This window comes from Mauremys reevesii, linkage group 24 (assembly GCF_016161935.1).
Source record: "Mauremys reevesii isolate NIE-2019 linkage group 24, ASM1616193v1, whole genome shotgun sequence".
Lineage (NCBI taxonomy): Eukaryota > Metazoa > Chordata > Testudines > Geoemydidae > Mauremys > Mauremys reevesii.
In genome coordinates, this window is record NC_052646.1 from 4055122 (window position 1) to 4077478 (window position 22357).

The 22357-nt window shown below is 48.3% G+C and overlaps 1 protein-coding gene across 13 annotated transcripts in view; it reads right to left on the reverse strand.

Moving 5' to 3' along the window:
* The window catches only part of HAPLN2 (hyaluronan and proteoglycan link protein 2), a 232964-nt gene that overhangs the window by 63997 nt on the left and 146610 nt on the right, over positions 1 to 22357 (reverse strand). For 7 of the 13 annotated variants that reach the window (XM_039513212.1, XM_039513223.1, XM_039513216.1 and 4 more), the window contains 2 exons: positions 22047 to 22102; positions 8712 to 8810 (listed from right to left, as the gene is read on the reverse strand). The gene's annotated coding sequence lies outside the window, so the exon portion shown is untranslated. Of the gene's footprint in view, positions 1 to 8711; positions 8811 to 9302; positions 9465 to 22046; positions 22103 to 22357 lie in introns of all 13 variants that reach the window. The other 6 variants (XM_039513217.1, XM_039513218.1, XM_039513215.1 and 3 more) reach the window with 3 other exon arrangements.

Sequence of the window (22357 nt, forward strand, 5' to 3'; positions counted from 1 at the left end):
AAAAAAAAAAGACAGCAGCCCAAGTCACTATGGCTGTTCTTTGAACAGGCAGAATGTGTGAAAATGAGAAGAAAACTTAGGTTGAGACTCAGAAATTTTCCTGGCAGTATGATCTCGTAGATTATGGTGGGAAACTTAACCCCTGAGTTATTAAAAACCGCATTAAACAAAAAAGAAAAGAATAAAACTGACGGATATTTTCTGCAGGAAAAATTTGTCATCCAAAAATCCCATTTGTTCAAAATTTTAAAAATGTCACTATTTTAAGGTTATGATCTCTTGAAATTGTTCTTTCTTTTGATAATTTTCCAATGGAATAGGAAGAGAGAAAAAATTAGCACATGTATCGATTTTCAGATGGGGGGTTCAAATTTTCAAGGTTTTGAATTTTCATTAGTTCCCATTTTCCTTTCCTTTATTCTAGGTTGGTTTGTTTGTTTTTTTCCTTTCCCCCAATTCTTCTCCTGCTGAGTCAAAATGAAATTTTGATTTTTTGACATTGAAAATTTTCACTTCTGGAAAAATGACCGATTTTCAGAAATGAACCCTAGTCAGTTTAAAAATAACGTCAAAAGACGGTCAACAATTTGAAAAAAATCAGAACATTTAAAAAACAAATTAAGTGAAGGTGAATTCAAAAATTTTGGTTTTATTTTGTCAGCCAGCTGTTGGCCCTGATTTGGGAAGGTGTTTAAGGTGCCCCACTATACACCAAGCATAGGCCCATTGAATGTATGCCAAATTTGAAGCATGGGAATAGTTTCAAGAACCTCTTGGGCCTGGTTCTGTGGTCACACATGCCAGTGTAAATCTAAACCTTGTACATGAACCAACCACAGCGGAAGACAAAATCCAGCCTTCCCTGGTGTGGCTTACACGAGGCAGGATAGAGTCAGGGATAAACCTGCATAAAACCAGGGTAACTGAGATCAGAATCAGGACCACTGGAGGGAACAATCTTGGATTTGATTGGGTAACGGTCAGGGTGATTCAATGGGTCTCTTCCATATTTGACAAACCCTGTACATTTCTACAAAACCTATGACACCTCCAGCAGTGGGTTTCCTTCCATAACGGATGATTCAGCATGTTTTTCTCATGCCCAGACCATGCTGAAGTGCTTCTATAACAAACCCTACCGTAAGGCTTGAACCATGGACCTCTTGGTCGCCAAAGCAGAGACTGCTGTCATTTGAACTAAAGGCACAACTCCAGCAGTAGTAGTCTGTTATCTTCCAGCCATTAGAATGGAGGGGTATGACACACCCTTTACATGCATCTTACATTGAGGTGATAGTTGCTTTAAAACTGAGCAGCATACTAGTCCCTCCATTAATCTGATGGTAGAAAGGAGCTTTAAAAAATACACACCAACATTCCCTAGCATTTTTACAGTGCACGTCACAGCCACGCCAACTGTTACGTAAGGGATACAGCTTGTAGTAAACTAAGGTACCAATGTACCTTCAAATGGGAATCAAGGTCGGCATTACTGACGATGGTTGAAGTGACTCCGTAGAGCGACCGACTAACCCCCAAATGAGTAATATCGTGCCGTAGTCTCGCCTCGTATCGCAGAATAACGGACTCATCAGCTGTCGGGTTCAAAGACAGGTGTGTTTCCCATGCCCACATGCTTTTATTTTAAATAGATTGTCTTTCAAATAAATTCCGGCTGCCACTTCGTTTAAAGTCAACGCCTCACCCTGGCTACACCCTGCAGGGAGTCAGGTGGTTTGCTGTTTTCCTCAGCACAGTGGGTTTTCCCTGCAGTTGCCCATGACGTCTTCCAGCCTGGTAACCTGGTCTCGCATCATTAACACAAGGGCTGGGGCTCTGAGCATGAGATGGATTGTCTGGATTTCAGGAGCGTGGCTCTTTTTACCATTTCTTGGCTCTCCGGCTGCCTGACATTCAAACCAAGAGGGCCCCAGCTGCACAGAATTTGACGCTGGCCCAAAGGGTGGGGCACTGGAGTGGGAGTCAGGAGATGGTGGTTCAATTCCTGATCTGACCAGTGTTTCCCTTTGCGACCTTGGGTGAGTCACTTACCCTGTCAGGATTTTACCAATTTCAGTTAAACCAGTGCAACCTGGGCCCAAGCCAATGCACCTGCTCCTTTAGTGAAAGGAGTGGAAGTTCATACTTATAGATCCATAAGTCCCAGGCAGCTTCATCTCCTGCAGACCACCCATCTGAGAGCGGCACTATTTCGATAGGAACCCTAAATTCAGACCCTTTGGAGACTCATTAGACTGCAAAGGATCTCCTGGGTCATTGAGTCCATCCCCAGCTATCACTAGCAACCCCATCATGCCGTCCTGTTCATAAATGTATCAGCCTTCACGGTTAAACGAGTGAGGTTTTTTTCAGTTCCCACTCCTCCTATTGGGCAGCTATTCCAGAACCTCACTCCTCTGATGCTTAGAAAAAACTTTCTCTAAGTTCCTGCCTCAATTTATCCGCCCCCTGCCCCCACTCTTTGGTGAAGCTACCTTGGGAGCCACATCTCAAAAGCAACATACAGGAGTGATTTAACCCTTTCCATGAGAAACACGTCACACCGCCGCTGATGAACATACATCCCCGGCCTTGATTTGCGCTAAATTACCTTAGAGCTGGAGCAGCCCTGATTTATCACCGATGGCAACCACTCTGCGTTCCAGACATCATTTCCCACGCTGGCTGCATACTTTTAAATGGCAGGCTCCATCTTAGTCATCTGTCGCTGATTAATACATTTTGGTTCTATTATTATGATGGTAAAAGACACACTTGTCCGATTCACAAACCAGATAAATCACTAGCTAGATTGGATCCAGTAGAAATCAGAGTTAATTTTCAGGAGGTCGGGTCATAATCACAGAAATGTAGGTCTGGAAGAGACCTCAGTCCACCCTCCTGTGCTGAGGCAGGATCATGTATATCTAGATCACCACTGCCAGGTGTTTGTCTAATCTGTTCTTAGAAACCTCCGACCACAGGGAATTCCAAACTGCGCTAGGGAACTGTTCCAGGCTCCAACTACCTTTAGAGTTAGAAAGTTTTTCCTCATATCCAACCTAAATCTGCCGCGTTGCAAACTAAGAGATTGCTTCGGACTGTGCTTCATTATAATAAGAAATAAAGTTAAATTATAGAAACACAAGCCAGCCATTCCGGTCAACAGGGATGGTGGAGGCTTGTTGGCTCTGATGCAGGAAGGCTCAAGATTCAGTGCCTTGCGGCCTCAGCCAAGACTGGAAACCCATCGCGCCAGGTGCTGTACATACATGCAGTACAAGACTCTCCCATGACAATTTGGATTAGACGTGTGGCCCACCAAGCCTTAGTATCTTGCCTCTGGCAGTGGCCAGCGCCCGATGCTACAGCGGAAGGTGCAGAAAACCTCACAAGAGCAGATGTGGGATAACTGGCCTTTATCCCAATCCCTGTTAGAGATTGAGTTAAACCTTGAAGCACAAGATTTTGTCTCCCTTCCAATGGCCTGGTCTACACACAAGTTTTGTCCTGGTTTAACTATGTCGTATATAACATCTACCAGTATAATTATACCAGTGCAACCCCTAGGATGGGCACAGCTATGCCGGTATAAAGGTGCTTATCCCCCTTCCCAGGCAGGAATAGCTACACCTCTATAAGCACGGATCGAAGTAGCGATGTGACGGCATTCACACTAGAAAGCTTGTACTGGTTCAGCAATACCAGACCCGACGCCCCCTTACTCTGCTCTGGCAGCCCCTAGAACTGCAATTTCTACCCATTTGAAGTCCATTTTAGTACCAGAGCCAGATTTTGAGCAGAGGCGGAGCCAGGGCGGGTGATGGACCACTGCTGTTGCCACCTCCAGTTTTAGTTATTGGCTTGAAATGGTGCCACACAGACTCCTAAAGGCGGCTGGAAGCCGGGGAGGGGAAGTCACCCCCCCACCCCCTATTAGCTCCTTCACTGATTTGCCAATGTCAGAGCAATATAAAGCGACCTCGGTGTATAAGGGAATCAGGTCCTCATTGTTTGTTAGCTGCTCTATAAAGAGATCTCCCTCTCACCTCCCCATCATGGCTCATTCGTTTTCTTATCAGCATCCTGAGGGCAAATTGACCCGGCTCCATTGGCTATTGGCCCAGGCTCTCGGAGATGGGCGTGCGGCTAAAATCGTTCCCTACGTTCCGTGGGCGCATTGAAACAAATTCTGCCTCCTCGGGGAGGCATTACTGCTCTTTTGAAAAACGCTTCCCCCTCTCGGCCTTATTCTGAGCTCCCTTTACACCACTCAAGCAGCGCAAAGGGGCTTTAAAGCAGGCGCGAAGGGGCGTTCATGGCTGCTGCGAATCAGGCCCGGTTTCTTTCCCCATTCTCCAGTCTAATCTCTAGTCACTTTCGGTCGCCCCTTGTTTTCGCTGTACCTCCTTCTTTTCCTGGTGATGCCCCTCCTTCCCCCAGCTCTCTCTTGTTCCCTATGGTGATCTGTCCTCAACCTTCCCTCTTTTCTCGCTGCTTCGCTATAAACAAAGCACCTCTGTGTCTGCAGGAAGAAAAGTTGCATTATGCAAATGGGAAAAACAGCATGAGAGATTTCTCACTCCGGCTTCTGAGAACCCCCCATTCCCAGCCCACACCTCGGTTTCCATGGCATGCCCAAGGCTGCCGGCGTCTGTTTTGCATACGGATGAGCGCGAGGAGATGCAATCAACAAGAAAGCCATCTCTGACACAGAGCGCCATTGTTTAGCCTGTCTGATTTGTAAGCTAATGAAACACCATCCAGAAATGCTCTCATCTCCTCCTCGCTCAGGGCTGCAGGTTGTTGTTGTTTTTTAAATATGACGACGCGGGATATCGGCTGCGTGACTGGGCTTCAGGACACGGTATCCTGGCGCCGTGAAAAGGAGTGCCTGCAAGTCCCAAGATGCACCGCCCTCGCGCACAAGACAAATTCAGACAGGAGATGGTGCTGTGGGCAGGGGCTAGGCCGAGACAGAGCCTGTGAAATCAGCAAAGATCCTCCTGGAAAGCCGCCATGGCATTTAGCATAAAAATACACGAACCCACTGATGTCAACAAAAACATACTGTTCTCCAAGGGGCAGAGGAAAAAAATAAGTCTGATCAAAAGCACAGGGCAGGTAGAATGTGGAAAGGAATTGTAACAGACCGTGGAGGCCAAGATTCAGCGGTCTTGGTTAGTGGCTTGCCAGCCAGGGGTCTGTTGGGGTGAAATTGAGAACTGGGATGGCTCTGAACTGAAGACAATAAAAAAAAAACAAAAAAACCCACCCAAACCCCAACCCTGTACGAACACATAGTAAGAGGCAGTGCCTGAAGACAGGGGCAAGGGCTGTGTCCCATTATTTGTCTGCTACTGGATATTATTTGTCTTTCGCTAGCATCTAGGGACCGCAGCTGAGATTGAGGTTCCAGTGCACTGAGGGCTGCGCAGACACATAGTAGGAGAGAGTTTCCTGCTCCCCAAATAAGACAAACAAAGGGTGAGTGAGAGGATGTGGAACTTAATCTGTTTAGATAGAATAGAGAGAGATGATGATGGGGTATATAGGGATAGACAGATAGATAGAGGGGGATGTATGGGTACAGAGGGGGGATGTATGGAGATAGATGGATAGGGGGATGCATATGAGGATAGATGGATAGATAGGCAGGCAGGCAGGAAGGCACTGTCTCTTACTATGTGTTTGTACAAGGGCTAGCAGAATAGGACGCTGGTCTCAGGTGTGGTCTCTAGGCATTATCCAGAGCTCACAATCTAAACAGAGAAGACAAATGGTGGGAGGAGAAACAGCAGCTTGGTGGCACAGCAGGAGAGTGGCAGAACTAGAATTCAGGCCTCCCACTCCTGTGCCCTTTGCACTGTTCACAGATGCATACACAGGGCTAAGCATTGGGAGGTCCTTAGCAGATTTGCTGAGCGCGCTAGTCCAAAACCTCCTATGGGAGTTAGGCACCTAAATCCCCTTTGTGGCTCTGGGCTGCTGTGTCTGTCAGAAGAAACCTCCACCCCACAATGCCTTGGTTCTCCTGACACCTGTCGCTCCTTTCTTATTACTCCTTCAGCCGCTCAGCATCCTGGCCCCCGTCCTGCTCCACTGACTCCCACAAGAAAGACTCGTGCTGAGATTTTGCTATCAATGGCATTTTGTTGCCATTGCAGTGGGTGGTAGAGGGGTTCTCAGGGAACCCCAAAATGTTGGCCTCTTTTCTGTGACACCTCTATTCTCCTTCGATCCCCCCAATGGACTAAACAGAACACAAAAACAGAGTTTGCTTTTCTTTCTTTCCAGGGGAAAACCCTGCATCTTAGTCCTAATTAATTGAACTAATTAACCTCATCCACACGGGGCCTGATTCTCACTGGTGCGACGGCCCCTGCCCTGGCAACGTAAAGGAACCTTAAAACGAGACTCAAGTATTTGAAGGCCCCTTTACACTGCCAGAGGGGTGTAAAAACACGATGAGTAGAAATGAGAATGAGTCCCAGTCGGTTTATTTAACCCAACAATACAGCAGATTTATGGGGAGAATCGCCTCCGGTTTGCTCTTCTCTTGCTGATCCGGGTTTTGAACTTTTGCAGCATGAGATCGCTCTGCCTAAATCTATATGGGCCTGATTCTGATTGGCAGCCTCCTCTCTTCCGCGGTTCTGTTAGTGCACTGGGGCTTTAAAGTGGGTGCGATTAGAGACACACTCATAGCAAAGCCCTTTTGTTCTGCCCGAGTGGTGTTTAAGGGGCCGGAGCATCCCTGATTCCAGCTGATGCGATAGCTGGATATCATTTACCTATCGGTATTGGGCCAAACCCTCAGCGTTAGGCTAACGGAGAATTCAGGCCATTATATCCATACAGCTCTGTGAAAGCTGCATCGCTTCACACCAGCTGAGAATCTTGCCCGTTGCTTTTGCCGTGACTGCGCTGGGGATGTGTGTGGTCCGGGTCTTGGCTACCGCTTCCCTGGCATCCGTCCTTCCACATGGCACCCACTTCGCCGGAGCTGCATGAATGACCGGCCTGTCGCTGTTCCCCCTCCGAGCAAACACAGCTCCGTTATTTTGTGCTTTTCCCTGCCAGTCGCCAGCTCCATTCACCCGCTTCTTCTCCACTCCTGGCTCAGGATGGCAAGCACCGAAAGGAAAGGCATGTTTCCCCCATCCACTGCACTTTCCTCTTTCACTTCAGGCCAGGCGGCTAGTTGAGCTCCTTCCAGCAGGGTACGAGCAGCTGCCAGATTTGCCTTTTTCCCTTCTTTTTCCCTTTACTCTGAAGAAGAAGAATCTAAGGGCTTGGCTACACTTACAAATTTGCAGCGCTGCAGCAGGGTGTGAAAACACACCCTCTGCAGCGCTGCAAATTGCGGCGCTACAAAGTGCCAGTGTAGTCAAAGCCCCAGCGCTGGGAGCGCGGCTCCCAGCGCTGTCCGTTATTCCCCACACGGAGGTGGAGTACGGACAGCGCTGGGAGAGTTTTCTCCCAGCGCTGGCGCTTTGACTACACTTAGCGCTTCCACGGCAGCGCTTTGAAATGCAAGTGTAGCCAAAGCCTTAAGGCCTTGCATTCTCCTTCCCCCCACCAAAATCTCCCACCGTGACACTATTACCTTTGTAAGCTCTAGAGTACGTGAGTCTCACCAAAAGCTTTACATAAGGACCTGGGATTTGTTCACACCCCCCGTCCCCAAACCACTATTGTCTCCGAACAAAAACCACATGCAGCTAAAGCACAAGCCACGCCAGAGCTGAATTCGCCTCTCCATTAGGTGTGGGAGCCCCTGCTGACTTCCAGGGACCCCGACTGACCCTGTGGAACACCACCAACTCCCCAAGACCCTCTGTCACAAGGTGACTGGCCCCTTCAAGGGAAAATGGGACCTGCCCCACCTACGCCTCCTAGCCTGAGGGGGCAGGACTAACGGGGTTGGGTTCGTGCGGGATGCAGGGAGGTCGCTGGGAGAAACCGCCAGAGTCCCCTGGGTGGGAAGGCAGTGGCAACGCGCTAATAGAAAAAGGGGGTGACAGGGAGCCCCAGAGGGCAGAAGAATCTTGTGTCTGTTTGGGTTTTTGATCCCCCAGATGGGGACTGAATGCGAAAGGTGACCTGGCTGGAAAGCCGGGCGTGGCAGAACCGGAATGGCAGACAATAGGGGGTGCTAGAGCAGGACACCCCTTGCAATGCTGTGTCCTCCTACACACCCTCCTACACACATGCGCTTAGCTCAGCGACTCAGGCAGAACTGCCCCCCAGAGTCAGCCGCTGACCCTCCTTTCACATGAGGGAAGGGGCCTCAGAGGGCAGCTAATTACGGGGCATAACCAAAGAAGGCCACGGATGGAGGTGGGGGGTGAAGGCGAAGGGGACATGGTTGTAGGGTGACCAGATGTCCCGATTTTATAGGGACTGTCCCAATTTTTGGGTCTTTTTCTTATATAGGCTCCTATTACCCCCCACCCCAATTTTTCACACTTGCCGTCTGGTCACCCTACATGGTTGGCACTGAGCAGAGAACCCTGGACAGCGCACCCTGCTCCAGAAAGATGCTAAGTTCAGTGGAGGCCGCCCCAGGCACTCTCCCGGATGCATGTGCCAATGGGTACAAGGAACACAACCATGCAGATCGATGCGCTTCGTGGACTCAGAGAATCCGTGAATCAGCTGACATGGGCCAGCCATGGGTGTCTTGTTGCAGCGTAGATACACCCTACCTGGCCTTGAATTTTGCTGTGCAAGTCCGAATTTTGTTGCATCAGAGTCTTTCACCATTTGCTGTTTCTCATGTTATGGATTCAGTCCCACTTCGTAGTCTAGGGATATAGAATAAAAGTCGTATCTCATCTGAGTTATTGCAACCTTTTTTTAAAAAAAAAAAAAAAGCCAAAAGCACAACCCCGACCTTCATAACCATTAGCTGAGCCAGCTGGCTGTTATCCATGCCCATAAGCTTTCCTTACCTAAGTAAAGTTTCCTGCACCAAGTTTATTTTCATTTCAAACTACCAGCTCCCCACTGCAGCTCAGAAGCGCCACATTTTCAGCGGCCATCAATTTATGGCGACACTGAATTTTATGGCACTATACGTATACCTCACGGCAGCAGTGGAAAGCTGAGTGCCGGAGAAGGAACGTCAAGGAATCACCAAAACGTCACCTTGTGCTTCGCGATGAATGAGGAGGAGGTGTCCTTTAAATATCCCCACCATTCCCCTCCCCCTTTCTTTTATTCCGGGAAAGTGTGATTTGATCTCTCATCATGCAAGATCTCGGAACCGCTTGTGTAGTGCAATGCGATGGACGGACCTCCATCAGCCTGCCTCAAATCTCGAGCCTCTAGATCTTCAACCTGGAGCTGCTATTGCCTGCGTGGAAGGACCCTGCTTCATTAGCTCAACGGCGGTAGCTGACTCATCAATCACCGTGCGCTCTGGCCATGAGGGGGAGACAGAGAGCCGCACGCTTTACCTGTGGGTTACAAGCAGAGCTGGCTGGAAAACAGGTTTTCCTGTGGAAAAGCATGTGTGTTAGGCACACTGCGGCACCTCATGGGAGCTGTAGTTTGGACACCTCATGCTCCCATTCTCCTCTATCAGCTAGGCTTGCTGGTGGGACTACAACTCCCATGATGCACCACAGTCTCCCCTCTCAGTCTACTTTTACCATTGGGTGGAGCCATGATTCAAACCCCCACCTCAGGCCTTGACGTCTCCATGGACCCGCTACAGAGGGATATGCTGGGATGGAGCGTAGGGGTTAAGAAGTTGGCCTGCATATTTATCAGTGGCAGCGGCTTCTATGGATGGGCTCCCATCCCTGTATCGAACAGTTTCATTCTCCCTGGAGGAGCCATGTATGGGTGTCCAGCCAGCTCCTGCAATAGAGGCGCACATGCCTGCTGCTTGTGCAGCGTCTGGTATGTGCGTGCCCATGTGGGGACCAGAATCTGGCCCTGGAGAAAGGAGACTGAGACAGATTCAGTGTTATGCACTGATTTTGGATAAACAGAGCTGCGTATTCTTGCAACGAATTAATGGCTATGTTAAGGCTTAACAGTCACGAAGCATTAAGTATAGCCTAGACCTTCCCAGAGACAACGGGGCTAAAACCCACACCAGTCAGATCTCAAAGCACAGGCCTCCCATCGCGGCTGACAGCAGCAGTAGAGTGCCTATGACACTCCACTGAGCAGTTCTAATTCAAGCCAGCAGAGGGCAATGGTGCACATGCAGATGATAGCAGCCCTGGGATAGTCTCTATAGCTGAGTCTCTATAGCCTGAGCTAACGAATGGGGGGGGCGCTAGGCCCACAAACTGTAAAAGGCTCACCTTCTCGGCAGGAAGATGATTTGCCCTGTCCTGCCATAGCTGCCCCTACTCTTTCCTTAATTCCCGATGACCTGATTTCTCATTTGTTGTTGTTTCCAGTTTGTCATTAATCAACATAGACCCAGATTGCCAGGAGGAAAAAACAAAAAAAACAACCAACAACAAAATATAAACCTCTGCAAAAGCTCGAGTCACGTCACCTCCCTAAAATGAGTTTTAATTGTAATCCTTTAATCCCTCTCAGATGGCCCTCTGAACACTGATGCTTTTCATAATTACTCCTTGCCATTTTCCCATCGGCCTAAGGAGCATCTTCAAGAGGGTGGGGGCGGGAAGAGGCCCTTTATCAAACAATCATAATGGGCCAAATTAAGACAATTGGGAGAGGAATGATGAGGGGGCAAAGGCTGTGAAAACAGAATGGGGATTATTACCCCCCCCCCAGCCCCAGAAATTTCAGAGATGAGTCCTTCATTCAGCCGAGAATTGAGGATTGTTTGCTTTAGCCCTGGTACAATGGTCACATTTAGCCAAGTGGGTGCAGTCACAAAGGAGTACCAGGTGCTTATGATTGTAAGTGACTGGGGGCGGGAGGGTGGGGGAGAGTGCTTAGCACTGGCCGATGACAAATATTAGTCAGCCAGCAACAGCCGGTAGAGGCGCTGTTGAATATTTTTATCTTCCTCCCAAAATTCCACTTTCCTGGTTTGAAGCAAAGCAGCCCATTTGGGGTAATTTTTATTAACGACTGGCATGACAGCTAAGGGGGTTTGTTTATTGCTGGGAGGACTCGTGGGCAGAACTTGTGGATTTGTGGAATCTTCCTTGTGCTGGTGATTCTGAAAAAAAAAATCAGTGGGAAAAAATTCCTTTGGGGTCAAACCAGAAATGAATTTTTTAAAATTTTCATCAAATTGGAAAGTTAAAAAAAAATGGTTGTGGGTGGAACTCAAGGGTTTGTTTCTATTTTGAGCCCTTAAAATTTTTGTTTTTAAATTGTTTAGGAACAGACCAGAAGGAAATTTCTGAATTAAAAGCTGTTTGGAACGAAAAATCAAAATGTTTCATTTCAACAAGGCCAGCGTCAAATTGTTTTGATTTTTCATTAAGGATTTTTGAGCTGAAACAACTACAAGAATTTGCAGACCATTTCAGTGTCAGAGAACCTGCATTTTGCACAGGAAAAAAAAGCTTTGCCTGAAAAATTTCACCCAGCTCTGCTCAAGGTAGAAAAGTTAAACCCGTGCGTAGGCGTTTGCAGGACGGGAGCTTTAGACTGAAGGCCCATGAGAAATTACCCAGGATGTCAGGCCGGCTTGTACAGTTCACTCGGAAGCTCTTGCTGGTCTGCCACCTGAGCTAGCTAGATTAAAGCTGTGTGCATATACAGCACCTCGCTGATTTTGGTGGAGTCCTCAGGCTGCTACAGCAAATAATAAATCCTGTTTTGTATAATTGTACTGATACGTAACTCCGAATGACATACCCCATGCTCATTACATGGCTACGTACCATACCTATTAGATTACACACAAAAAGCCTACATTAAAAGAACACTGTTAAGGTTGCAAAATCAAGCAGGCAAAGCTAAGCCTCTGCAACCTTAATTCAGACCGCTGGCGCGCACGATGCAGCCTTTGCTGACATGATCACATACTGTAATGTTGGGCAATCTTAAAAAAGGGGAGAGACCTCAGCTCCACCTATTATGCTATCGATCTAACCAGTGATTTCTCGGGCCTGAGCTGTAATTCAGGAGCTCAGACTGCGTGATCTCAAATGTATTTATCCTCACATCCCCCCCAGTCAAGTAGAGTTGCTGGTTTGCAGCTGGAGAATTGAGGCACAGAGTGGCTAAATGACTTACCCCAGGTCACGGAGGGAGACTGTGGCAGAGAAGGGAATTATACCCAGCTCTCCCAAGGTTTGCGCCCTAGCCACTGGACCTTGGTCAGAGCTGTAGCGATCAGATCAAGGTGGGGAGCAGAAGCCTCTTGGAAAATAAGTTTCCACTGCCCTGTCTCCAAATGAACACAAAGGACACCCCCCACTACCACACACACACACACACCCAGCCCCAGACTTCCAGCCATTCCTCCTATCTCATTGTCTTAGGAGGACTGAGCATCTCTACACACCCGTCTGCCAGCAAGGGCCATAATTAGATCACTGCCAGCATCAGCTTCCCACTTGCTGCTGGTTACCAGCTACTTCGCCCCTAAAATGAGTTTTAATTGTAATCTCTTCATCTCGCTCAGACGGGGCTCTGAAGCTGCTAAAAAGGACCGGGGCTTCCCGTCTAATCATAATTCACAAAGGCCGGTTATACAGTCTGCAGCCCATGGGAAACCGGGGGCAGACGGGAACCAGGGAGGGGAGAGTGGGTCCGTCTGGATGCGGAAGCAGCTCAGGAACCGCGGCTCTGTGATTTAGCACAGAACCAGGAGCTGAGTCCCAGCCTGCCCCAGCACCAATACCAGCCCAATGCCTAGTCCCAGCCAGCTGATGATTAGGTTTATTCCAGTAGCACCTAGAGGCTGCAATCGAGATCAGCTCCATTGCACTGGGCTGCACATTTAGGTGCCTAACTCCCATTGGGCCTAAATTCCTCTGAGGATCAGGGCTCAGGTGCCCCACATGGTCCTCTGAGAATCCGGCTCCTAAACGCAGGCTGAAATTAACACTGGAGTTCCCTTAGCCGAGTATCCCCAGCGAAATGCGCGGCTCTCCAGACTAGTGAACTATGACTTAATCCAGCGAACGTCTTGTATGGTTCTGACTGGGGTTAACCCACCCCCAACGTCTCTTTCACTCCCTAGCCCGCCCTGCCTGCCCCCTCTCCCGGAGCTGCTAATTGTTGTATTACTCCAGTGATTCTGACCCCAAAGACTCTAATGACTCCTCCCCACAAAAGGCTTTCTCTCCATGACAACTGGCACCGTCCCATCCTCCGCCATGGTGCCCAAATGAAATCGACATGCACGTAGGAGGCATGACCCTCTAGGGGCAGGGAATCGGAGCCCGGGTGACCCCGGCGGTCAAGTGATTCTTTGGCAAACAAAGGGCCCTGTGTGCGGAGGGGCAGAAACACGGGCAATTAACTCTGGTCAAACCAAACAGACCGGGTTCATGAGCTCTGGGCTGAAGAGCTCTTGTCTGAGTTTATCAACTCCCTCACCCAGAGCTCTGCTAGGAACTAGCCCAGCCACAGAAGTGGAAAATCCAACGGGGGGACTCGGCCTGAAATCCAAAGACCGACGCAAGGTGCAACAGGGTCGGCTGGATGGAAGGAGGACAGAGGCGTGGACAGGAATGCTCAGGGAGAGGCGCCGCAAAGGCAGGGTCGTATTAATTACAAATGGCTGAAGGAAGCATGGTCTAGTGGTTAGAGCACACTATTGGCTGCCAGGACACATGGGCTGTATCCCCAGCTTTGGGCGGCCATGGCCTAATGGAGAGAGTGGGAGTGGGGAGGGTCAGGATGCCTGGGTTCTGTTACTAATTGAGTGATGCCTAATTAATGGTTAGAGCTGGGAATAGGGGATTGGATTCGGGGGGACCGCGGAGGCTGGCATTCCATCCCTAGCTCTCACAGTGAGCGCAGCCTAGTGGTTAGAGCTTGGCGGCAAGGGGTCAGGATGCCTAACTCCGGAAAGGAGTGTGCACACAGGTAGGCGGTCTGGGCCTTACCCCAGTTCTGTGTGGGAATGCAGTCTACGAATCGTCTCAGTACAGCACGTGCTGGGAGACCTGGGGGTCTATGGCAAGCTGTGACAGCAAACCAGGCTTTACGCATCCCAGAATCCAGTGGGACTTTTGCCATGGACTACAGTGGGGTCAGGATTGTCTCACGCACTGTGCCTTAGTTTCCCCATTTGTAAACTCAGAGCGGGGGGCGGGGCGGGAAATCTGGATACTGCCCTACCATATAGGTCTGGTGTTGGGGGCCGGCTTTATGCAGGGGGTCAGACTAGATGGTCATAATTGTCCCTTCTGGCCCTAAAAAGCGGTGAGTAAAATCGTGGCCCCATTGAACTCAATGGGGAAATTCCCAGGATCGTCACTGGGGCAGGAACATCAGCTGTATGCATCCATGAGTGCTGTGAGCTTTAATATTTGTAAAAACACATGGAGCCAGGAAGCGCTAGAGAAGGCCAAAATGTCACTGCAGCGGTGCAGTTTAGATGGGCGGTTGATGATTGGAACTGGTTCTGAGCATGGATTTCACTGTATTAATAACTTCATGACCTAGGAACTTTGCAGTTGTCATGATGCTGTACACCGGGGGCCACACAGAACATCACAATGATAGCAGAGGTCGGACTCAAAACTTCCTGCTCGAAAAGTACTTGCGCTCAGGGAGTCTCCATGTGATACAGTATAGGGCTTATGACACATAGCTCAGCAGTTCTGGTTCCATCCACCAGGGGGAAGCAGTACAACACTAGGGAGACCAGGATGATACTAATCAGGGTATCATGAGGCATAATTCATTACCATTTGGAGAGTATTTTAAACACGCAGAAGAAAGATGCTATGGAAGAGCAAAGTATTAACATTACTGGCATTAAATTTTATCTAATAGCTACCACCAAGCTGGGACCTAATGGTAAATGATTTCCCTGAATGCCTCCCTTGTCAAATGCAAACATCCCTTACAGGAATAATGTATTAACCGTAACAATTTACATCCCTTCATTCTGGAAGGATGATCTTATGAACAAGGCTCTGGGCTGTGACTCAGGAGATCTAGCTCAGTTCTCCCAGACACCCGGTGCGCTCTTGGGTGAGTCACTTAATCAGCCCGTGCCTCGGTTTCCCCAGTTGTAAAATGGGGGTGATGCTAATAATTCTTTTATTTTGCCTATTTAGGTTGCCAGCTCTTTGGGGCAAAACCAGTCTCATTATATGAGTACGTACAGCACCCTAGCACAACTGGGCCCTCTTCTGGCTTGGGGGATCCGGGTGCTACCGTAATAGATCATAATCATGTTTAAAATTGAGGCCAGCCTTAGCATAGAACCTCTTGGTGGCAGGGACAGTCTTCTGTGTTTGTACAGCCTCTAGCACTATGGGGCCCATCCGTGACTGGGGGTCCTAGGCACTACCATAATTTATATAACAGCAATAAAAAGTACAGCTCCTAACACAATGGGGCCCTGGGCGCTACCGTAATATACCTAATAGCTATAAAAATGATTGTGGATGCGAGAGAGAGAAGAGCTTTAAGCACCCACCTCGGCCTGCACTGCCCTTCAGGGTACATCTCCCCAGGCAGCAGCAGCCCGCGGCCCCGAGTCTCAGAGCTCGCGTCGCCAGCCAAGGCCAAAACTAGCAGCACAGACATTGCAGCTTGGGCGTTGTCGCTTTGGGTGGCCAGTGGCAGGGGCTAGCCAGCTGAGCTCTGACCGGTGGCTGGGCAGGCGTGGGCTCGGGTGGCTTGGTGTCCAAACGGCTAGCGTTAGCGTCCTAGCTTCACTCAAGCCAGCCCCAGTGTAGACGTGCCCCAGCTGCCTGGAACCCAGTTAGCACAGCAAAGAAACCCCAATATTAGAAAATAGCTGGTCATTTTTCAGCCACTCTCATGATTGTGTTGCGGGGGAGTGGGGGACCAGACTCGTGATTTGTGAATGTTGAGGCCTGGCAATACAGCGTAGCCAGAGCACAAAGCAATCGACTCCCGCAGCGAGCCCAGGCCCAGCGCCTGACCAGGAGCATATAGTCCGAATAGGTAACGCCGCCTGGCTCCCCCACCCCTCATTTAACTCCCCCACTCAGCCTCATTTATTTTCTCCACACACACAAGCTGGCATGGAGTCGTGGGAAGCAAACAAGCAGCTGTGGGTCCTAATGCTATCAGTCTGTTACCTCTGCCAGCCCCCCCCCCCCAGTCCCCTATGCCACCCCCACCCCAGATACACAGGCAGCTGGAAAAGCTTAGAATAAAAAAAGAAAGAAAGAAAACAGCCCCCTTTAAAATAAAGAGGAGGAGAGAGAAAGGGGGGGGCGGCGGTAAAAATCGTTAGCACTAATTATCAGGCGCAGGGACAAACGATTAATTTGCAAGTCAATTAGGCTCAGATAGGTTCACGCTTCCTGTTCTCAGCCACTGAGGGGGAAAGAAAATGAGAGACACACAGAGGCCTTAATCCTTCTCAGAGGAGCCGCCATGGTGGGGCCGGTTTTCTGTGCCAACGTTCGGAGGGCCGGGGGGACGAGGTTACAGCTGGCACGGCGGAGGCTGGGCGGAGAGAGGGGGGCGGGGGGCACCCTCCTTGCCAGTCATTGTGCCCGGCGGAACAGCAGTGGCTTGTCTGGTCTTCCCGCCCCCCCCCCCCAAACCCACTGCGTTTCTCTTTCCCTGTTTGGCACAACGCCCACCCCCCTTCTCCATCCACCTCCAGTCGGCGGCCCCACGGCCGGCTGCTGGGGCCAGCCGCCACTTCGCAGGTGAATCCCAAAGGCCACGCTATGGCCCCACGAGGCAGAACCCGCTTTACGCCTTTGGCAGAGCCGGAGCTGGGTAAAGGGGTCGCAGCATCAGTGAGGGGCCCATGCTTGGCACCCCCCCGCACTGCATTATGAACCTGGGTCTGTGGGCCCAGACTCCATGTTCCCAAGCCCGAGCATGAGCGCCCACCCTGCCTGGCAAACCTGGGCTTGCAATTGAGGGGGGCTCGCAGCCGTGCTGCCGCAGCCATACTGTACCACGCCGACCTCCTGACTTAAGCCTGTGGGTCGGGCTGCATCTACACTGCAAAATGACTGGGCTCGGCCTCGAGTCACAGCAGGAGTCGGGCTCTGCCCCACCTGCCCCGAGCAGAGTCCTCGGACCTGGGTCCTGAGTGCTTGCTGAAAGGGTCTGAAGTCCCCGCATTGTCATGCTCTTGCATTGAATTTCACATTCCCACGCCCCCAAGGAGAAGTGGGCATGGGATGGCAAAGAAAGTTAGGGCAGAGGTTGCTAGGCCATATCTCTTTGGACCTTCACTGTCCCAGCAGGAGAAGACTCAGGGGAGAAGGCTCCAAGCTCCCCAAAGGACCTGATCCTGGATACTACCTAAGATCCCGCATACCACCTGAGCACCCTCAGTTCCCAGCAAAGCCAAGCCAATTCGAGGGTGATCAACACAAACCAGGCGGGGACCAGTTTTCCCATCCCAGGAGCCTTTTCAAAACACAAAACAAAACAGAACAAAGGTTTCCCATCCCCAAACAGGATGAAAAGTCAGAATCTTGACCTCTTCCCTGTACTGAAAATCTGAAACCACCTCAGATCGGCTCAGTCGAAACGTTTCGTTTCCGTTTTGACATTTACGGAAAGATCATTTACAGGACGAGATAAGCGGCGCCTCCACTGGGAGGAGCCTTCTGACCACCCAGGGGCTTTATTTCATTTTGAAAACATCAGCAAGGGAAGGTTCCAATTTTTTTTTTCTTTTAAGAATTTTTTTCCAAGAAGAAATTTGCCCAACACGCCCCTTTCCCACACCCAGTTTTGAGGAATTGGCGCTTTTTGACAGTTTGTCAAATTCCTGCCCCGGCTTACTCAGCGCCCCAGGCTTAGTGCAAGGTGGGATGGAGGAGGACAAGCAGCGAAACTCAGGTGAGGAACAAGCATAATATGGTTGCCCAGTTTATCTGAGTGATTTCTGCAGCCAGGAGGTTTGGAGGCACATCCCCTCTTTCCTTTCACTAAGGCCAGGATGCTGTTGGCTCGATTCAAGCATAGACGGTTGTTTGCAATTCCCAGACATTTGTGAAACTTAAACTCTCCACAGGGTAAAATCTAATGGAGTCCCAGGTCGTCATGGATTTAGCCCATTTCAGACCCACAGCAAGTAGAGTGGCCTCACAGAAATCATGAGCCAGGCAGTTCCACAGGCTGGGTTTCTGGAATTCCCCAGCCTGATTAAAAGGGAACCACACTGTGTGTAACTGAGGTCAGACTCAGACCCTGGTATTATATTATCAGAAGAGATTAGGATTTCATAACTCAGTAATTGAATATGTAGAACTATTGTAATAAAATATTTAAATACTATAATTACAAAATTCATCATGGCTAACATAGCCCCCTGAACCGGGAAGTTTAAACTTTGCTTTTATGCAGAAGCGGGGTTTAATGGTTAAAACAGATGACTGGGATGGAGGCAGGACTCCTGGGTTCTTTTCCCAGTCCTGGGAGGAAGTATTGTCTCACGGTTACATCACAGAATTGCTAGTCAGGACTCCTGGGTTCCATTTCCTGTGTGGTCAAGTGGCCACAACATGGGATTGGGAGTCAGGGCTCCGAGCCCCTATTCCAGACTCTGCCACTGACCTTGGGTCAGTCACATCCCCTTTCCATGGTCCAGTTCCCCATCTATAAAATGAGGATAATGAAACTCACTCTCTTGGTAAAGCACTTTGAGATCTATGGATGAAAAATGCTGTTGAAGTGCTTGCTATAAACTGGAAGTGGCGTGAGATTTTTAACAGCCACAATCATTTAGGGGCCTGCCTGCTGCATCTCCTCAGCATCAAAATGGCTGTAAAAGGGTTGAGGAGAGAAAGAACATTTCATATAAAATGTAACATTCATTCTCAAAGGGCCCAATCCAGAGTCCACTGAAGACAAGGGTGTCTTTTCACTGGGGTTTAAACAGGAGTTAGAGCAGGACCCAAATGGTCACAAGTTCTTTCCAAAATGCACCTATTTTAAAATGTGGCGAGCCCAATCCTGCCGGGGCTTGAGTGAGAGCTGAGGGCTCTCTGGACTTTTCAGAACCAGGCTCTAAGACCCAGTCTGCACACAAATTTGCACTGGTCTAAATCAGTGCAAAGTCCTGTATGGATCCTCTTATCAATTTAAAAAGTGGTTTATTGTGGATTAGCTTAAATCTGTTTCTAGTAGAACTGGGCAGGAACATTTTCCCGTCCTGTGAAAATATTGGAGATATCAGAATTTTGTCCCCATCCTGAACCAGCACCACCCCCCATCCCAAAAGAGAGTCAAAAATCTCAAATTTTGATGAACTGAAAATAATACATAAATTTGGATCTGTTCAAATGTTTTGTTTTGATTCTGACCATTAAAAAAAAAAGCTTACTTTTAAATTAAATTTAAAATTATTTAAATTAAACAATTAGCTTACTTTTAAAAACAAAAAGCAGTTCAAACCAGAAAAACTGGATTTGTTTTGATAATTCTGAAACATTTTCCCCCCCTCAAAAATCTTCCAAGTAGTAAAATTCATCAAAGCCGACCCTGTGCTGTCCAAAGTTTTAATTCTGAAGAAGCGGCATTTTCCACTGCAAAAATGTTTATCAAAAATTCCAACCAGCTTTGTTCCTCATCAACTTAGGATAAAATAGCGCTATTTTGGCTAAAATAGGAGCATTCACACAGCCTTTTGCGCTACTTTAACTAAACTGAAATCACGCCTTATGTTACATTGGTGAGTCTCTCCCAATGGACATCCCCAGTTTAACATTGATTTTTTTTAAGCCAATTTAGTAAAACCAGTGCAACGTTACAGATTTGCTTAACTCTATTTAAACCTGATAAGTGCATTCACAAAGAGGCTCGCACTAATTTAATTTAAACCAGTTTAGGTTTACCTTGGAATCGTTTTTAATGAAATTTATTTATTTCAACCTGTGCAAAGTCCTGTGTGGATGCATTGCTGCTATATGCCTCAGTTTCCCGAGCTGTTAAATAGGGAGAAGGTACTGACCTCCTGTGTAAGGTGTTTTGAGATCTAAAGATGAGAGGTGCTCTCTATGAGCAAGGAAGGTATTTATTATTAATTATTACTATTAAACCTGCTCCTAATTAAGCTAAACTGAAATAAGACTGGTTTAAACATAAGTCAGAGCATCCACGTAGCATCTAAGTAAATCAGTTTAAAAACCACTCCTCTGCTTCTAACACTGTGTATAGACAAGCCCTGCACCCAAATGACTGCCAAAGAGAAATGGAGGGCTTAAAAGCTACTTTAACCAGCACTCCATTGAAACTAGGAAGTGTTAGGAAAACGCTGCATCCGTTCCTGATGTGATCCACTTGAAAGAAATTACCAGACACCTGTTTCCTTTTCAATACCCTTGCAGTTGACAATTACAGTCCTCACACAACAACAATGGACAGAGAGTACCTTTGCGAAAGGCGTGTCATAATAACACTTTGTCCCACTACAGCACCTTTCATCTGAGAAGCTTCAAGTGCTTAATGTATGTGAATTAATTAAGCTGTCCCAAGAGTTAAATGAGCATTACCAGTCCCATTTTACAGCTGGGGAAACTGAGGCACAGAGATGGGGAGTGACTTGCCCAAGCTCACACAGCGAGTCAGCAGCAACATTAGGGATTCTAATTCCCACTTCTGTATTTTAACTAGTAGGCCACACTTCCTCCCACATTTGGGAAGCGTGCTCAGAAATCCTGGCTCCTAGCCTACGGCTCTAACCACTAGACAAGACTTCTCCAAGACCTGGGAGCAAAACTGACTCTTGGCACTCTGCTTTAGCCACTAGACCACACTGCAGTGGTAAGTATCAGAGGGGCAGCTGTGTCAGTCGGTATCCACAAAAACAACGAGGAGTCCGGTGGCACCTTAAAGACTAACAGATTTATTTGCCCAAATAAATCTGTTAGCCTTTAAGGTGCCACCGGCCTCCTTGTTGTTACTGCAGTGTTAAGAATTGCTCCTCCTCCTACACACACACACACACCCCACTCCTATACACTTTGATCATGGCTTTCACTGTATGTCAATATTCAGCGTGCATGTAGAGTGTAGGAGTTCTTTTGCTGTGCATGATCTGAATTTATGGCATTTGCCCACACGTACGTACACACACACACACACACACACACACACACACACCCTGTGTTTGAAATCTGACAAAAGCGAGCTAATTGGCAGTGCAAAAGAAGCTGAAAAGGGGCCGAAAGGAGGGGAGGGGGGCTGAAGAGTGCTGCACAATGCCATGCTGTTTGCCTGCCTCAGATGAAATGAGGGCTATGTGACAACGGTTTTCTTTTTTAAGAGCACGTCTCCCTTCCAAAGAAACATACAACTGATTCTTTGATGCATCATTTTGTGTAAGTCAAACGCCGTCGCATCTATCCAGGGAGAATTTCAAAAGCACATCATCATCATCAGGAGTAAGCGTACAGTTAATGCCTAGAGACTCCAACAGAGATCAGAGACCCATCAGGGTGAGGGTTGTACCCGACGCATAACAACAGACAGTCCCTTGCCCAAAGTTCTTACCATCCTGGAGGGCATGATCATAAAACAGGGCCCTTTTCAAACGAGTGGAGACGGTGGCCTGTTATCAGGTTAAAATATTCCCTGTGACCCACATGAGTGCTGAACTCTACCCCAGAGATGGCTGCTTCTCAGCTGCTGCTGCTCAGCAATGGCCCAATTCTAATTTATGCTAATTAATTTATGATGTACATCACTTTTGCAGTATAAAGAAGCCGGCAGGTGGGCCAAAAAAGAATCTGACCCATAATATTTGATCTCTCTCTCAAAATACTGAAACTCTACCTTGCAGCTTCATTGAAGACATCCCCTGACACTGTACTGATAAATCTCACCCCAAGTGATGCTAAGGTTTTTCTAAGGGGCTTGGTCATAACCCTGAATTTCTCTCCCCAGGCCTTTTCTAGTTATGACTTGAAATTCAAGCATTCGCTCTTATTCAGTCGTTCTGAAGGAGCACTCACCTAATCCGGTAAACTGGATTGTTTTGAATGCTGCCATCTACATCACGGGAGAAAGGCTGGTAAAAAAAATAATAAAAAAAAAATCAGATGAAAGTAGTAATTGAAAATGTTGGGGCTGTCTTTCATTGAAAAAATAATCAAAGTTTGTATTAATTTAGGGGATGGTTCAAACATTAGACATTTGGAAATTTTCCAACAGCTGTATAACCTGGCAGTGGAAATGTTAGGGGTTATTTTTCTCCAAAACACGCATTTTTTAAAATGAATTTTCAACCATTTTCTAAGGTTTAAAAACATTGGCCAATTCTCCA